General features: G+C 44.1%; 1 protein-coding gene across 1 annotated transcript in view; it reads right to left on the bottom strand.

Annotated features, from left to right (window-relative positions):
- The window catches only part of RERG (RAS like estrogen regulated growth inhibitor), a 137,692-nt gene extending 126,189 nt beyond the window's left edge, over positions 1-11,503 (bottom strand). Inside the window, exon 1 of the mRNA XM_032220636.1 lies at positions 11,303-11,503. The gene's annotated coding sequence lies outside the window, so the exon portion shown is untranslated. The remainder of the gene's footprint in view (positions 1-11,302) is intronic.
- Positions 11,504-19,651: the final 8,148 nt, after the last annotated feature.

Raw genomic sequence — 19,651 nt, 5'->3', positions numbered from 1 at the left:
AAATAAGACCCTGTCTTATTTTCAGGGAAACATGGTACCATCTTGGCCTTTGCTTACACAAATACCCCACAGGCACCTCTGGTCTAATATGTTAGCCTTGACCATTTTGAATAAACTAGGAAAATGTGAGGTAGATGCATTCCAACATTAAGGCATTTTTCTCTCACACATATTCCCATTGTAATAGAGAGAGAGGTTTAGAAGACATCAGAAAATGGTATAAATGGCTGCCACGGGCATGGCCTACCATTATCAGTCATTGTCATTGTCAGTCAGACCCACCTACGAAAAAAATGGGGCGGGGGGGTTTTAAAATGAGAGGACTAGAAAGCCTGCAGGCAGCATATTGTCATCCCTTTACATTGTTTAATATATAGCAATAGCACTTAGCCTTCTAAGCAGTTTTACAGAGTCAGAATATTACCCCCGACAATCTGGGTCCTCATTTTACTAACCTCAGAAAGATGGAAGCCTGAGTCAACTTTGAGCCGGCAGTCAGCAGAGGTAGCCTGCAGTACTGCTTTCTAACCACTGTGCCACCATGACGCCATCTTGTATATTAAAAAAAAAACAGAAGAGTTAAACTGGGTGAACACCCAGCAGCTTGGTAGCTGGTGCTGTAGTTCAATCTCAGCTCTTTCATTTTTGGTAAAGTGGCATTGTCAGATTGGTCCTGTTCATCATTGCCACCATTTTGTGAACAATCAACCATTGTTGATGTTCTGAAAGCCATTTTGTGAGAGAACCACCATTTTTTTCTTCAAAATTCCAAAGACCTCACGGCTCCTAATTAACTACTCTACGTTTTATAATGCTGGGCTTAATGGTAACACAGTAGACTCAAAAGTGTCCAATTTGCTCTTTTGTTATTCCGAAGAGGTAGGGTCCTTTTTAACTGCTCTGGTGGTAGTCCTCCCCGCCTTCCATTTCACCGCCTCACCAATTTTGGCAAAAACAGGTCATTTAAAGCTGTTGCAACAATGCCCTTTTCTCTCAGATTTCCCCAAAGAATGAAAAGAAAATTCTTCATAAAGCAATGGATCCTATGGAGGGCACAGAACAGGCTGGCAAACTCTCTCTTAAATTGTGTTGCACCTATCATTACAGGAAAATGCTCTAATTTGATGAAGCAGTAACAGTCCTTTTGCAGTATTTTCAAGCAGGTAGGAATATATTGCTTTTCCTGTTTTCACGCAATCTCCCACTCACAGCAGCCTCTTTCATTTCAGCACTTGAATCAGCAGGTCGCTGGCTTATTTTAAAGCTGTTCATTGGTTTTCATAATTTATTTATTATTTTATTCATTATTAGTTTGTCAAATATGTACAGGATAGCAGGTATAAGTATGAGCATGGACATGTGTGAAGTACCCGTGGTTCGCTCATGAGGCCAATGTTGAGAAAAGACACGGACACGAGATTTCTCGGGATGAGGCGACCCAGATTGGGACCTGGGAGCCCCTTTTATTGAGATAGGACAAAAGCAGGAGGAGCAATCAGCATGTGATTTAAGACAGCCTGTCAAACTACAATTGCTAATCTACTGCTCAGGGAAGTTCTGTCTATATATGGTCAAATCCTGGGCATCGTTGGGTGAGGCACATCTAGAGTGAACTATCAGGATGTTATGTTCTTTTAGGAGTTTGTTTTTTCCTGTGTGGTTCAGCATGGCTGTGCATGCCCTGTTATGCACTGGGCCATGGGTGACCGCCACGCCTACACAAGGAGGTATATGACAACAGATATGAACAAAGGAGATCAATACAGATAAATGGGGACAGTAAGACAGTGACAGTAGGCACACTGGTGCGCTTATGCACGCCTCCCTTACGGACTTGGGCAAGGAATGGGTAAGGTCCACAGTTTGAGATTGAAGCTGTGAGGGTTTGAGGCAGTAACAACAAAGTCAGGTAGAGCATTCCAAGCATTGACCACTCTGTTGCTGAAGACGTATTTTCCGTAATCAAGTTTGGAGCGGTTTACCTTGAGTTTGTATCATTTGTTTGCCTGTGTATTATTGCGGTTGAAGCTGAAATAGTCGTTGACAGGTAGGACATTGTAGCAGACAATTTTGTATACTATGTTTAGGTCCGTCCACAGGCGGCACAGTTCCAGATTGTCCAAGGCCAAAATTTTGAGCTTGGCGGCATAGGGAATACTATTGTGAGCAGAGGAGTGGAGTACTCTTCTTGTGAAGTACCTCTGGACCCGTTGGTCATATTAATGTCAGATGTACCATGTGGATTCCAGGCAGACAAACTATTTAGGTATCAATAGTTTTGCCAGCAATCCTTCCAACTGAAGAATCATACAGCTGGAAGGGACCTTGGAGATCTTCTACTCCAACCGCTTGCCCAAGACAGGAGATTTTATACCATCCTGGACAAAGGTTTGTGTCATGCCAACAAGCCATCTTTTGATTTGGACTTCAGGTCTGCCATGCTTTCTACTGTCTTACTTTCTTTTCTTTTTTTATTTTTTATTTATTTTAATTGAACAAAAACACACAGACAAAAAGAATCATCCTTCATTACATCTTGTAGAAAGTGTGTCAATTGGTTCAGATAACTTTCGTGCATTTCTTCCACAGTCATTACTTATAGTTCATATTAGATTGTACACTTTAAGTCAAAAATCTTTGTATATCTTACTATGAATGTACCACAATTCCCATTTGACTATAATTATTTGAACATGCTTTTTATTTCAAATCATTCATACTTAAAGACACAACCACATAATGGCATTCATTAGCTATTTCAAAAAATCCTCCAATAACATTACACCTTTATAACATCTTTTAAGTAAAAGTCAATTAATAAAGTTTCTAAGCCCCCCCTTTTTTTCCAGCTCACTGACTCAGATTTATATCCAAGTTACTTTAGCCAATACCATAGCATGTATATATTGTTAAACAATGTCCATTAACATTGCCTTGTTGTTATTATAATTGGCCAAAAATCATTTACTATTTATGCCCCATCTCCTCCCATCAGGGCCCCCACCCCCCAAAAAACCTTACACCTTTATAACAAGATCTAAATGAAAATTTGTTAATAAAATGTATAGGTCTTTTTTCCAAGTCACAATTTACAATTTATATCCAAATTTCTTTTACTAAATCGTCAATACATGTATATATCATTACGCTGTATCCATTATCATTTCACTATTATTATTTATGGTTAATTAATTGTTAGCGAGTAAACGTTTAATAACAATCTAAAACAATCTAGGAGTTACAAAATTCCTACTTATTAATCACCAATTAAAAAAAACTATTTTTTATTACCAACTTTCATTGTCAACCTGTATCTTTCCAGTAACAAAACAGTCTTATCTCTCCTGCCAATTGTGGAGTCAGTCTTCTTTTTATCTCCTTTATAAGGTTTTTATAGGTTTCTCTCCACACTTTGTTGCTTGAAGGGTCTCTCAGATAAACTCCTTGCCCACCAGTTGCTACTAAAGTTAACTTGTCTTTGTCAAACTTGCTTCTGAAAAAAATTCTCTTCTTATGTCTATCATCATTAGTATTTTTTCTCTTCTATGTCCTGGAATCTGGGGTAGAGCTCCAATTTGTCAAATTCCCTTTTTCACATTCCCTTTCCATTTTCACCGACATTTGCTCCATTAATAAATTCATCTATTATCTTATCTTTATCTTCTATATCTTCATTCTCCCCTTTAATTTGGGGGGCTCCAACCCCATCATCTTTTGCTGTGAGGAACACTAGTCTTTCCAGCTTCTTCTCAATTCTCCCATATCCTTCCAATAGATTTTGAATTCCAGCCAAGATATTTTGGAATTTTAAGGTTTCCTCATCTAAGTATTGACCCACGTTTCCAAAACAGAAGAGAGAAAGAAAAAGAAAAAAACTAATAATGACTGCCAGTCTAGTCTTCCAGGCCTCTCTTACTTTTATTTTAATTGACTTAAACACAAGTTCTTTTATGCTCTTTAAAGAGGAAGGGTCCTGTTCCCCCTTCCTTCCTTTCTTTCTTTCTTTCTTTCTTTCTTTCTTTCTTTCTTTCTTTCTTTCTTTCTTTTCCCTGCCAAAATAATTCTCAGAGGCACCTGTGAAAACAGTTCGTGCCCTTGGTTTTTTTATCAGTTTCTGTAAACAAGTTGCAAACCCTTCAGCTGCAAAGTTAGTGAAGTCAAATAAAGAAAGAGATACGTTGTTTCAAAAAACTCTGACTGGCAGTTAGTTTTCACCTTCTGTAGGAAACAAAGTTCTTTAGATTGCTTTTAGTGTGATTTAATAACAAGTAGTAGGAAGAATTGTTAAAATAAAAAGGAAGGTTTTAATCCAGAAGTCAAAAAATAAAGCAACAAGAAGCAGAAGAAAAAAAATCAATCCGTTCACTTTAAGAAGAGAGATGAAGAACGTTACAAGCATTTCAATCCACAAAAAATAGTTACAATGACAAAGAGAAAAAAACTTTCCACAGCGATCCCATTAGGATTATTTTCGCTGCTCAGTTCTTTTGTTTAAGGATCTAAACTTAAGGTTCTAAGGATCTTTGGCTTTAAAGAAAAAATTCTTTGGACAGTCTTTAGCAAAATAGAAAAAATACCTCACCAAATGGACTCACGTTCTCTTTTCATTTCCTTTCTTCCGGAGCGGCCCAATTTCATCAGCCTAGGAGCTGCCTGTTTACCACGGGCTTGAAGCACTTCCCTTGGTCTATCAGGGATTTTGCGATATCCCTGAGACCAACAAGGCTTTGTCTTCCTGATCACCATCTCTATAGGATGGTTTAGGTCTCAATGGACCACTCAGCAGCAAAAGTGTCAACGGAGGTCTCAGAGTATCGAGACCGCACGTTGTAACATCATGACATGGCTCCGCCTTCCTACTGTCTTACTTTCTATTGTGGGAAAATGGGGGGAGGGGAATTTTACATAGTTGGGTGATATGTAGCCATAACAACATTCTTCTTCGAAAGCCAAGGTCATCTTGTCTCTGCACCTGGCTGGAACTGAATGGGTGGAATCTGTCTTCATGGCAGTGGAAGGTTGGACCATGTGATGGACTTGTGAGTGTTGGGGCAGGATCTTGAACTTTGACTGGGTGGGAAAACCTGGAAGCTTTCAGATTAGGGTTTTCCTGGATGTGCCAACATGGCTCTTTTAATAAATTGGAGTGTTGAGGAATCCTTTGCCTTTGACTCTGAATTAATTTTGGATGCTATTTGGAACCCTGACATTAACCCAAATCTGACAGATTGTCCAATCTTTTCTTGAAAACCTCCAGTGATGAAACACCCACAACTCAGAGAGGTGAGCCATTCCATGGATTAATTGTTCTCACTGTCAAGAGATTTGTCTTTCATTCCCAGTTGGAACTCTCTTTAAAGAGCTTTGACCCATTGCTTCTTGTCCTTTCCTCGGGTATAGAGGTGGGTTCCTACCAGTTCGCACCTATTCGGCAGAACCGGTTCGTCAAATCTACCGAACCGGTTAGAAGAGGTTCCATCAGTGGACCTGGAAAGTAGGCCACACTTGCAGAAGAGGTTCCAAAAAATTTTGAAACCCACCACTGGCAAGGATCTTGTAACTTGACAGCTTTAAGACTTGCATGCTTCAATGCCAGAGTTTCTGAATAGCTACTTGGACCAACCTAAGTCCTAAATCATAATTTCATATCCGGTCACATGGGCGGCAAGCCACTCCCACAAAGGAGGCCATACCCACAGAGTAGGTTCCAACAATTTTTGAAACCCACCACTGCTCGGGTGCTTTGAAGAATAAGTCTCCCCCATGTGTTCTGTCTGTTGTATAAGGAAAGAAAAAAGCATTCTAGAACTCAGCAGCTGGCTGCCTTCAATACCCATCCTAAGAAATTAAGCTACATCTTACAGAGACTGGTGGTGATCCCTCAGTAGGGTGTTAAACAAAGGGTCAGAAGTCCATGAGCAGCCAAGACTGGGGGCAAGAAGCAGAATTCAAGAGAAGTGGTAGAACACTAAAACTAAGGAGTTTCACTGGAAAGCTACCAAAACAAAGCCTGCAGCAGGTGGATCTACTTGGAATCTCAGAAAACTCTACCTCAAAGCATAGATCATGAGAAATAAAGATAGAGAATGGAGATCTGAACTCAGGAAGAAAAATCTGATGATTATCACTGAAATTTGGTGGAATGTTACTCATGATTAACACAGCAGCAATGGAAGGCTACAACTTACTCAAAATGAATAGAGTTAGTAGAAAAGGTAGGCGTGTTACACAGACATTCTGAGTACCAAAAACAACTGGGGGGGGGATGTAATTTTTTTTTCCTTTTGCCACAGGAAATATTAATCCTTGTGTTTGTCTGGGTGGAAGTGTAATATAGCAATAAGTACAGGCCTATAACACCATTGGGACTGGAATTTCTGTTGCTAAGTGATGTGATTGTAAAGTATGACATTGTACAACTAAATTGCTTAGCGATGGAAATCCCCACAGTCCCAGTTACCATTGTAAGCCCAGGACTATGTGAGTCATTAAGTAAGGACCTCATGTGGTTATGATGATTATGATATGTGATTATGATGAGGTCATAATCATATATGGGAAGAGGCTGGTGGGTGAGAGACAAAGGTAAAAGCTACAGGTGGGCAGATGCCATGGACAGGCAGGTGGGCGCTAGGAGCAGATGCTAGGGTGCACGGGAAGGGGTGTATGGTGTTGCATGCGGATAGTGGGGGATGTTGACAGGTGCCACATAATGTGGATGGGCAAAAAAGCAGCGGGAGCAACTTTTGACTTCCTGCTGGCTTCCCCATTGACTTTGCTTCCCCGTTTGTCATTGTTAATTGCAAGCTGGATACTGAGCACTCGGTTCAGAAGCACATGTAATTGTCTAAATTCCAAAAATCAGTTACAAGTCTCATCATTCTTCCCCACTGTAACTCTGAGTGGTCATTAAATGAATACTCCTAACCAGAGGACTACTGTACCTCTAGCTTTCAAAAATCTAAGCTTTCATAGAACTTAACCTATCTATCTTATTTTGCAATGCTGGTTTTTGCTGTGACATTGTCTACTTCATTTATTCCTTTTCTCCTTCCTTCCGAAGTTAAGAAGAGACTGGATAGCCCCTTGTCTGAAATGGTATAAGATCTCTTGCTTTAGCAGGGGATTAGATTAGAAGACCTCCAAGGTCCCTTCCAACCCTATTATTCTGTATTCCATATCTTTGGGCTTTTCATTTGAAGTTACAACGGCACTGGAAAAAAGTGACAATTTTCACGCTTACGACCACTGCAGAATCCCCATGGTCATGTGATCAAAATTCACCCGCTTGTCGACTGCGTCATATTTACGACGGTTGCAGTGGTCCTGGGGTCATGTGATCCCCTTTTGTGAGCTCCCGACAACCAAAATGAAGAGGGAAGACAGATTCACTTAACAACCACATTACTAACTTGACATCGGCAGTGATTCACTTAACAACCGTGACAAGAAAGGCCATAAAATGGGGCAAAACTCATTTAGCTCTCTTGTTTAGCAACATCAATTTTGGGCTCACATTGTGGTCATAAGTCGTGGGTTATCTGTCAATGGAAGATTAGAAGTCAGCAACCAACAGCTAAATTCGTCATGCCAACTGCCAGCCTGAAACAGAACAGTGTGTGATGAAAGAGCCATATTATTACAAGAAAGTTGTATGTAATTTAGGATGCTGCTTAAAATAATTTATTCTTTATGCTACAAGTCTGTTCAGGAAACAGATGGAGTTGAGGTAAGATTTTACAGTATATGTAGACTTTTCAAAAGGACGCGGTGGCTCAGGGGCTAAGACACTGAGCTTGTCAATCAGAAAGATCGGCAGTTCGAATCCCTAGCTCCACATAACAGAGTGAGTTCCCGTTACTTGTCCCAGCTTCTGCCAACCTAGCAGTTCGAAAGCACGTAAAAATGCAAGTAGAAAAAATAGGAACCACCTTTGGTGGGAAGGTAACAGCGTTCCATGCGCCTTTGTCATGTTGGCCACATAACCACGGAGACATCTTTGGACAGCACTGGCTCTTTGGCTTTGAAACAGAGATGAGCACCGCCCCCTAGAGTCGGGAACGACTCTTCTAGCACATATGTGCGAGGGGAACCTTTAGCTTTAGACTTTTGCAATGATTCACAAGTTTTCTGAAGAGTGAGTATTTGATGGCGATAAACATTTCCAGAACAGGATATGGTATGTCAAGTTAGTTTTACTGATAACGTTTAAGAAAATGATTTTTAAAAATAATAACAGAGTACTTTGGAACACATACAGAATTCCTGCATTTTGTTGGATTGTATTTTTTCTCAACCTCAAGAACTTTTTAAGCTGCTGGCTGGAGAATTTGGAAGTCTAGACACCTTAAAATTGCCACTGGCAAGAAACATAGGATTGCATTAAGCAACCAAGGCAGTGGTGGGTTTCAATTTTTTTTAGAACCTTTTCTGTAGGTGTGGCCTGCTTTGTGGGAGTGGCTTTCTGGCCATGTGACCGGGTGGAAATAGCTTGCCAGCCATGTGACCAAGTGGGAGTGGCTTAGTAGTCATGTGACTGAGTGGGTGTGGCCAACTTGCAAAATGTGGTGAAACTCACTTAACAACACTCTTGCTTAGCAACCAAAATGTTGGCTCAGGAACTCTGGCATTTGAAGCACGCAAGTCTTAAAGTTACTAGACCCTTGCACCCCTAACCCTTTAGAAAACAAAACCCCAGGGGTGTTCAAACATGACAGCTTTAATACTTGTAGTCTTCAACTCCCAGAATTCCTCCTCCAGTCATGTTGGCTCAGGAACTCTGGCATTGAAGTGTGCAAGTCTTAAAGCTGTCAAGTTACAAGACCCTTGCACCCCTAACCCTTTAGGAAAAAAACACCAAGGGTGTTCAAACTTGACAGCTGTAAGACTTTAAGGTTTAGATAGACTCTTAGAGGTGGGTGGGACGATTGGTGAGCCAGCCAATCAGTGAGCGGTGGGAGGGGCAAGCATGGTGCGGACGGGCAGGGGGAGGGAGCTGGAGCCGGTTCTAAATGGCATGGTAGATTTGTGGAACCTCTTCCATAGAAGAGGTTAGAACTGGCAGGAACCCACCCCTGAACCAAGGTGTCACCAACTCATCCAAGATCTTTTTAAACTACAAATGGTGAAAACGTGAACCCTGAGCAGCCTCTAATCACATCACTCTGCAAAAAGAGAGCGAGGGAAAACACTGGAAGTCTTTAAGAAGATGTTGGATAGCCATCTGTCTGAAACGCTATAGGGTTTCCTGCCTAGGCAGGGGGTTGGACTAGAAGACCTCCAAGGTCCCTCCCAACTCTGTATAAAAAATTGCAACCAAAACATTGGGATTTCTAAAACATTTATGTGGAAGACTTGGTTTCACACCTAACAAATATGGCGAACCTCTTTACAATACCTGTAGTAGGTTTTCAGCATCCCCCCAGAGGCTGCAAAACTTAGCCAGCTGACATTCTCTAAAACAGACAAGCTTGGAAACAGACAAGCTTGGTTTTTCCTTTAGGTTTGGCAAAGAATGTCGCTCCAACCCAGGTTACAAGTCCTTAAGGTATTCTGCAGATCTCTGTTCCCAGGTGTGTTAAAACAGCCAGGTGACTTTTAACTTCTGCAGGTTAATAAAGTGACAAAGACTGAGTTTGTACACTCTGCTGAAACCATAGCTGGTTAATATCCCATGTGAATGCAACCCCTGACTCTACTGGAACAGCTGCCCCCCTGAACCTGTTGGAACACCCCCTTCTCCCGTCTCATGCTTCCTGGAGTCAGATGAGAAGTAATAAGATAGAAATGGAGATAGAGATAGAGATGGAGATGGAGATGGAGATGGAGATGGAGATGGATAGATAGATAGATGATAGATAGATAGATAGATAGATAGATAGATAGATAGATAGATAGATAGATACAGAGATAAGAGAGTTAAAAAGAGAGAGGGAGATACAGATATAGATATATAGATATAGATATATAGATATAGATATATAGATTAGATATAGGTATAGGTATAGGTATAGGTATAGGTATAGATATAGATATAGATATAGATATAGATATAGATATAGATATAGATATAGATATAGATATAGATATAGATATAGATATAGATATAGATTTAGATTTAGATTTAGATATAGATTATAGATATAGATTATAGATATAGATATATACACATACAGACACACACACACACACACACACACACACACACACACACACAGAGGTAGTCCTTGACTTAAAACAATTCATTTAGTGACCATCCAAAGTTACAACGGCACTGAAAAAGGCAAATTATGACCATTCCCCACACTTATGAGTGTTGCAGCATCCCTATAGTCATGTGATCAAAATTCAGAAGCTTGGTAGCTGACTCATATTTATGACGGTTGCAGCGTCCCAGGATTATACAATCTCCCGAGCTTCCAACAAGCCAAATCCAATTCACAATCATGTTACTTAACTCAGCAACCACTGAATCAAAGCTCACTGCACCAATGTCTCACTTAATAACATAAATTCTGGGCTCATTTGCAGACATAAATCGAGGACAACCTTCGCTTGGTAATCAGCCCCTCCTAACTGAATGGGAGAGCACCAAAGAATGGAGGCCTTTAAACTCTGGTGGTAGAGAAGACAACTGCGAGTCCCTTGGACTGCAAGGTGATCCAACCCGTCAGTCCTAGAAGAGATCAACCCTGACTGCTCTTTAGAAGGCCAGATCCTGAAGATGAAACTCAAATACTTTGGCCACCTAATGAGAAGGAAGGACTCACTGGAGAAGAGCCTCATGCTGGGAAAGATTGATGGGCAAAGAAGAAGGGGACAACAGAGAATGAGGTGGCTGGATGGAGTCACTGAAGCAGTCCGCGTGAGCTTAAATGGACTCCAGAGGATGGTAGAGGACAGGAAGGCCTGGAGGAACATAGTCCATGGGGTCGAGATGGGTCGGACATCGCAACTAACAACAATGGGATTTTTGCATCCATGGAAGAAGAGTTAGAAGGTTCTTGTCAGGCGCTTTTTTGTATCATTTTCCCCGCAGAGCAGCACCCTCCGAAGGGGGAAAACATTGATTAAGTCATTATTTTCTCGCCCCCACCCCGATCCCATCCCGCCCCGGTTAGGGCAAGGATGATCACCAGGAAAGTAATCCACCGCTTCTTGGATAGAGAGCCACTCACCTCTCTCCAGCGATCGGTTGCGCTTCTCCAACCCTCGGCCAGTCCCCACCGCTGCGCTTGAAAATCCACACCCACCCACCCGTCACCCCGGAGCTTCACTTCGGGCTCTTTCTGGGCTCTCTCACCTCGCCAGAAGTCCCGGGCAGCCCCGCGATTCGCCGAGGCGTCCGCTTTTTCTCGGCTCCTGGACCAGAAGATGCCAACTGCGCAGAGGATCTGGCGGGAGAGGCAACGCCGGCCGCCCGGCCGCCCACTCACCACCCCTGCAGCGACCTTTAGAGAAAGTACCGCAGAGAGAGAGAGAGAGAGAGAGAGAGAGAGAGAGAGCGGCGGGGCGGGTGTGGAGAGAAAGGGCGAGGAGAGATCCGAGCGGAGTTTATAACCGCCTCCTCCTCTCTGCCTCGGCTGACATGCAGCCCGGGGGTCGCAACGCGCTGCCCGGCTTTTTTCTTCTTTCCTTCCTTTCTTTCTTTCGGGATTTTTTTTTTTAAAAGGAGGCTCGGCGGCGTCACCTGCCGGCCGTCAGCCTGCACTGCAGAGCGGGGATGGTGGTGGGGAAGCGAGATGCGGCGGGAGGTGAAGGGGGTGGCACGTGGCACAACCCGGAATCCTGCACGCACGCACAAAGGGAGGCGTAAATGGAGACACACAGACGCACACAGGCAGACAGACACCCTGAAAAGTTCACTTCTTCGTCCCCCAAGGGCGGCCGATCTCTCCCCTTGGGCGTAAGGGCGCCGATACCCTTTTGGTTATTGCAGAGTAACGGCGCTCAGCGATGGCCAGCCGGGGAACATAAGCGCCCTTTTTCTCACCATCGCAGTACGTGTCCATACGCATGCACAAAAGGACACGGACACACACACACACACAAAACACACACACTGAAAAGTTCCCTTCGTCCCCAAGGGTCGCCGACCTCTCCCTTGGCCGCACGACCGCCGAAACCCTTTTGGCTATTGGCGAGTAACGGCGCTCAGCAATCGCCAGCCTGGGAAAATCAGCTGCTTTTTTCTCACCGTCTCAGGCAGGATGTGTCCACGCGCACGCACAAACGGAGACCCACAGACACACACACACACACACACACACACACACACACACAGAGAGATACGCCGCTGGAAGGATGTGTCGGCACGCAAAAACAGACACACAGACTCAAGAGTGCGACAGAAAGACGCCCACACCCTGAAAAGTTCACTTCTTCGTCCCCAAGGGCCGCCGACCTCTCCCTTGGGCGCACGACCGTCGAAGCCCTTTTGGCTATTGGCGAGTAACGGCGCTTAGCAATCGCCAGCCTAAGAAAACCAGCTTGTTTTTTTCTCACTGTCGCAGGCAGGATGTGTCCACGCACACGCACAAACGGACACACAGCCACATCCACACACACACACACAGAGAGAGAGAGAGAGAGAGAGAGAGAGAGAAGTTCACTTCGTTCCTTGGGCGCACGGGCTATGGGTGGGCGAGTAACGGCGCTCAGCATCGCCGGGCTGGGAAAATAAGCTTTTTTTTTTTCCTCCCGCCGTCGCAGGCAGGATAGGCGATCGCGGGCGAGGCTTGGGCCGACTTTTGCTTTGCTCAGACTCTCAGGCTGGGGATGGGGGCGGGGGACGTTCGCCGTCCGGTTCTCGCCCTTCTCGGGCGAAGGTTAGGATCCCCAGCCGAGGATGATGGGAAGGAGAAGTCCAAGGTATCTGGAGGGCGCTAACTTGGGGAGGGGTGAGGGGGGAAGGACCGTGGCGCGTGTCACGCGTGGGAGTTGAGCTTTCGAGGTCCCCGCGTCGTCCCTGCGGATCTGCGGATTTCGTCGCCTCGTTGCGCGATTGAGTAACGCCCGTTGAAAGACGGCGCTTGTTGCTTAACTTTTATTGCAGGTTTCAACTGACAGGCAAATGAAATGCTGTCGTTCCCCTTAGCCTTCCGGCTGTACAAAAAGCACGTTGTATTGTCTTGCCTTTTTCCCCCCTCCGGTTCTTTAATCCTTTTAATACATGGGAACGTTCCCACAACACACCCTGGCAAGCCCACTTAAAGGGCTGAATTGGAATTTGGCAATTTCAGGTTCATGTCTCTCCCCCCCCCCCCCCCAATCAGCCATGAAAGTCCCTGGTTGGACCCAGCATATTCTCTCAACTCAACCTACCTTACAGGGTTGTTGTGAGGATAAAACGAGAGATGGGAGCTAGAGCCCCTGTTGATGAAAAACTGGCCTGGAATGGAAGAATCTCCACTCAAACCCCAGTTATAACCAGTCTCTGCTCTCGGACAAATATGCAGTTTCTCTTTTAAAGTATCCCTTTCTTCTTTATGCACTTGGATATTATACACTTGCAATATACACGTCATTATACACTTGGATCCAATATTGAGAAAGTATACTATCAAGCGTGCAACAGACCTTGTGTTCAGCTGCGTCCTGTGGCTCCTCCAAACTTTCTGAACTGATTTAGGGGTGTGTGTGTGTGTTTCCTTGACTGCAAATCTGTGCGTTCCATCCGCAGAAGCAGAGGTGGGTTCCTACCATTCGGACCAGTTCGGCCAAACCAGTAGTGGTTTGGCAGAGGAACCAGCAGTGACCCAGGCTTGCCATGCCTCCAAACTAGTTCTCCCAGCGATGCCATAGATGACGCCGTCTTGGGCTTTGCTTCTGTGCATGTGCAGAGCAATTTTTATTGCACTGGCTGGCCACGCCCCCGCCCGCTCCAAAGCTCACCCTGCTTCACCTTCGCCATGTGGATCCACAGAACTGCCGCCTCCTGCCTACACAGGTAAGCAACATTCACGCTAGCCTATCCTCCCCTCTCCACCGGCTTCAACCCAGGCCTGCCTGGTCAACTTTGCAGCCAGCAGGGAAAAGCAGCAAGCGGGCAGGAGGGAGGGAGTGGCCTGGCAGCAGAAGATGTAGAATAATGTACTGCATAAGATCTACACATCTTAGCGGGTTTCCATGTGTGCACCATATTATGTGGCCTGAAGGAGATACTTGTTGGGGTCTTTGTTAGTTTGCAAAGATACAAACATGGTTGAAGTATTTAACTTTCTGCCCAACAAATATCTGGGTGGGGTTCTCCTTGTAGAAAGGACTGCAGAGTCTATCTCAGACTTGGGTGAGCTTCTTGGGTGACAAGTGAAAACCCAGTTGCCTCTTGAAAAAGCACCTTTGGGACAACCATGACCTGGATGACTGAGAACCTCCATAGATATTTCAGGATACCCTTTTTTCTCCCACCCCCCTCTCCCTTTTTCCCAGAAGTGCTCCATCAACTTCAAACATTGCATAATTTTCAAAAGTTCTGGTGAGCCACAGCTGTGGCCTGCATAAATCTAACTCTCCCATCTATCAAACCCAGGTAACAATAGATGCATTCTGAAAACCGTCTCGCAGGGCTACTCCATAGACTTTAGCAAACTCCTCCCTGGCCACTTCATCTTCCAAGTAACGCAGATCACTGCCCACTGGTCCTGAAGTCCATAAATCACTTGACTTAGAAAATCACTTACCTATGATGGAACAATTCCTATTATGGGAAAGAGTCTCAAACTAATACGTCGTGGTCTTTAGAGTGCCAAGAACAACACAATGTACAATGCTTGCCTGACATAGGTAAACCACTACATCATACCTCTCAAGTTCAATATGGACACCATGCAATTCATCACAACGTGTATCCAGAAAATTAAAAAACCCAACCTAGCAGCACTGGATGTGCAATAATATGTGTCTGTTTTCATAATCCTGTTCTGACCTAGGCTTCTCCAAAAAGCACGAAGCCGATTCCTGGTCCCGACAAAACCCCTTTTATTAAACAAATGTGAATTCCTCTCATTCACATTCAGCAAAGGCCTGGTAAAAACAGTCTTTCAAAGGTGAATTTATGACCACAGACCTTATCTATCTTGGAAAGCTGCCACGTAAATATTTTCCAAATGAGGTGCTGTGCAAGGAAAGACTGAGCACAGAGTCTCTGAGATAAATGGACAGATCTTCACACTCCTGAAACGAATGAATGAATTGTTTCCTGCAAAAGCCCACTCCCCTTTCGCTCCTCTTTTATTTCCTATGGGAGGTCCATTCACCGTCCACCAGTGGCTTTACTCCAGTGGTGGGTTTCAAAAATTGTTCGAACCTACTCTCTGGGTGTGGCCTCCTTTGTGGGAGTGGCTTGCCGCCCATGTGACCGGATGGGAGTGGCTTGCCGCCCATGTGACCAGATATGAAGATGCCGACGACACTTGTCAGAACCACCTTAAATTACCTCACACACAGCACTGGCATGCATAAGAATATGATGTAAACTTGTTTTTTAAAAGGCATCTTTGGTTTGCGTTAAAACAACTTCAACACACGCAATGTTCTGATTGCACCACAAACGCAGTAGTCATCCTTACCTTTCACAGAGGCACTGAGTTTTATAAATATGAGCATGATAGTGTAGAATAATCATATCCAAAGACCAGTGGTGGGTTTCAAAATTTTTTGGAACCTCTTCTGTAGGTGTGGCCTGCTTTCCGGGTCCACTAGTGGAACGTCTTCTAACCGGTTCGGTAGATTTGACAAACCGGTTCTACCAAATAGGTGCAAACTGGTAGGAACCCACCTCTGCTTTACTCCCAAGTCAACCCTGAGTTCTGAGTGGTTATTTTCTTCTAGCAGCTCTGCGCATGTGAACACTGGGAATAGGCTCCAGCTGTTCCTCTGCCTCACTGCTGTCTACCTCCGAAGGCAGCTGATAACTGTCAGACGGCCTTGGCCCCATCTCTGCCTCCGAAGCAGAGCCCTCGTCCGAGCCTTCCCCAGCCTCCAGAACTGGCCCGTGCTCCTCCCCAACCTCCCCACTGCCCGACTCTGCTGCCTGCTCTGCTGGCGGGCCACAACAAATCCAATCCTTGGGTCGAATTGCACAAGACGTTTCTGAGATATGAATACCACGGTTCCTGCTGCTGGTTCAAGGCACTTCTGTTTGCTCTGTTGTTGGGCTCCTGGTGAATTCATGAGATTGATGGTGCCTATTTCAGTCTATCTCAAAATCTTGGGAATACAATTTCCTTCTCCTTGGACAGGGGTCGGCAAACTTAAACACTCAGAGAGCCATTTGGATCCGTTTCCCACAGAAAAGAAAACACCGGGAGCCACAAAGGTCCTAACCAGAAGCCCCCTGTTCAATTCTGGAGCTGACTGGAAGTCCAGTTCCCTACCATAGAGTCTCCTAGCGCAGCCTACTTTTTCCTCTACCTGTCATAACTGAAAGCCCTATCAATTGTGGAGACAAGTGGAAAACCCTCCCCTTGCCATAGAGTCTTCTCCTGGCGCACTGTGCTTCTCTCCCCCCCACCACCGCACCGGAAGTTCCTCTCAAAATTGTGATGCTGACCAGTGACGGAGCCGCAGCAGAGGGAGGAAAGAGCCGCATGTGGCTCCAGAGCCGCAGTTTGCTGACCCTTGTCCTTGGACAAAAGAAGGGAAAGAATGCTACAAGGCAAGCTATACAGAGATGCCGCATTGGTGCTTGGAGAATTTTATGTCTGCAGGTAGCTTTCCTGAGACCATTACGTTCAAGGTTTATTGAAGTGGCTTTTTTAACTACATCAAAAAGAAGATTTGTTTATTACAGGAAGAAGCAAAATCTAGCACAAGCTAACTACAGGTAGTCCTCAACTTACAACAGTTAAACAGACTTTTGTCACATAGCAACATAAGCTTTGGGCTCAATTGTAGTCGTAAGTTGAGGACTACCTGTATATCCCATCAAGGGTAGAATCCAGCACCATTTGTGTGTAGATCCCCGGGAAGAAAGGTACTATATCTTAAAGCAATCTGTTAGACAAAGAGCAGACAGAATGAAAAATAATTCTTAAAAGTCTATCTACATCCTACTGTCTCCTTGTGGTCTTGAGAAGCAGAATATTCAATGCCACTGGATATTCAACCTCCAATCAATAATGCAGTGTGAGTGCCCATACCTGCTCCAAAGCAATTTTTTTTAAAATCTTTAGCCTTGTATCTTCCTAGACATGTTCATCAGAAAGTGAAGCATAAATCGGATGCCCAAGGCCAGGAGTTTTTAATATTCGGTCAGAAAGAAACATAAATTATTTAGCTTTTGTGCGCAATCCAATCAAGTTGATTCATTAATTTCTATTTTTATCCAAGACCCTGTCAATTCCTTGCTACAAATGTATCCAATTTTATAAATGCAATCCCCAGAATACAGTCCATTCTCAGATTGAACAGGATTGCATATTATTGCCCTAAACATCTATCCAATTGTTGTCTTTTCCATTACAGCAGGCAAGCGTAAAGGTAAAAGGTAAAGGCTCCCTTTGCACATATGTGCTAGTCGTTCCCAACTCTAGGGGGTGGTGCTCATCTCAATTTCAAAGCCAAAGAGCCAGCACTGTCCAAAGACATCTCCGTGGTGAGGTGGCCGCCGTGATTAAACACCGAAGGTGCTCAGAACGCTGTTACTTTCCCACCAAAGGTGGTCCCTATTTTTATGTGCTTTCGAACTGCTAGGTTGGCAGAAGCTGGGACAAGTAATGAGAGCTCACTCGGTTATGCGGCACTAGGGATTCGAACCGCCAAAATGCCGCCTTTTCTGATCAATAAGCTCAGCGTCTTAGCCACTGAGCCACCGCATCGCCCAATGTTACATAGAAATGTTACATAGAGCTAATTTGAATTTACAAAAACTTTTGTGCAACTCTTGCTGAATAAGCCCCTTTCCACTGATTTGACAAGCTTAGAAATACTTCAGTCGTTTCGTTAAAAGTTGCAAAGTGCCAGAAAATACATCTTTAGTTGAACAATAATATCCTGTAGTTTTGCATCAGAGGAGAATTTTCAATGCCTGATTTGACTGCTTTCACAGTCAAGAGTCTGTAACAGACACTATCAAAGGAAGCATGCCTTAATGTATTGTATGTATGTATGTAATTCTAAAAGACTGCCCTTTAGCAGAACAAGCAGCTGATACATTCATACAGTAACTGCACGAGGGCCTTCAACATAAACTCCTATGACTGTGCCCTGCATACTGACTTAGAGTCAGAGAGGTGAGTCAGTAGTCAGTAGAGTTAATCTTTGAGTTGCAACCATGAGGAAGACTTCCCATTATGGTCATAGGCAATGACAGTTGTTCAATCAGGTGTGTCACCGATCCAATTTTGGGAGCCTTTTTGTAGCGGTCGTTAAGTGAGCACTGCAGTCATAAAGGAGGTAAATACTGGTTTCAGCCAAACCATCATAAAATGTAGACACGTGGCTGCGGGGATGAAATGAACGCTAATCTATGGACAAATTTTCTATGACTTGTGACAGCCATCAATATTCAAGGAACAAACTGATGCACCACCTCCTGTACAAGAGCAGGCTGAGCTAGAAGACGGAATGGAATGTCTCATCAGTTTAGAATCATTGTGTTGCCACAAAGTCCAGCCCCTCCCCCCCATGATTTCCACTCACCTTCATCTAGCACCAATTGAACTTTGATCATTACTTGACTAGATTCTTGTTTATAGGTAGCAATAATAAACTCTTCTCTGCCCAGAACTTATTGAATGCTACTGGTTACTTGTTCTAGACGTGTCCATTGATATAGAAGTTGACTGCAGAATAGCAAAGGAACGTTCTGCCTTCAGTAGACTGCGCCCACTGTATGGGAACATCAAGGAATTAGTCTAGCAACAACATTGAAGGTCTACAGGGCTGTGGTACTTGCCTCCTGTTTATATGCCCATGAAACATAGACTGTGATATCAAAGGCATGAAGACAGATCAACCATCTCCATATAACTTGTGTTTGCAGAATTTTAGACATCACATCTTCTTCTTCTTCTTTCTTTTCTTTCCTTCTTTTCTTTCCTTCTTTATTCTTTATTCTTTTCTTTATCTTTTCTTTCTTTATTATGATTTTTATTTATATCGTATGTATGTATGTATGTATGTATGTATGTATGTATGTGCATAAATCTGAAGCACCTTGAGCAATTTCAACCAAACATGGTACACAGATGACTTACTCTATGGAAACAAATACTAGGGGGTGGTAAGACACCCCTGGGGTGTATCTTTGTGTGTGTATGTGTTTTCAAGCATAACTCTGGAACGCATGGGCCGTTAAGGAGAGCAAGTGTGGCATCCTAGAGTGGCAACTGTTTGTGATGTCAGTTCCTTTTCAGCTTCCTCTGGAAAGCCAGCCATGACGTTCACCCTCCAGTGGACCAATGGGAAGCGCCTGATGGATTTGGGGCGAAGTGCCAGGATCGTAGGCAGGGCGGGAAAGAGGAGCACATGGGAGGGGGTGAAAGGAGAGGGCAGGGATGATGGTAATGGGTGTAGGGGGAAGAAAGGTCCCTTTCAATGGCACTCTGTCAGACAAAACCCTTCAACATCTACAAATACCTGGGCAAGAGCTAGTGGCTAGATAAAACACCAGACACTGAAGTTCTCTCCACACCAAATCTACTATCAG

Source organism: Thamnophis elegans, chromosome 7 (genome assembly GCF_009769535.1).
Source record: "Thamnophis elegans isolate rThaEle1 chromosome 7, rThaEle1.pri, whole genome shotgun sequence".
Lineage (NCBI taxonomy): Eukaryota > Metazoa > Chordata > Lepidosauria > Squamata > Colubridae > Thamnophis > Thamnophis elegans.
The sequence above is the reverse complement of the archived record's forward strand: the minus strand, read 5'-3'. Positions and strand labels throughout refer to the sequence as shown.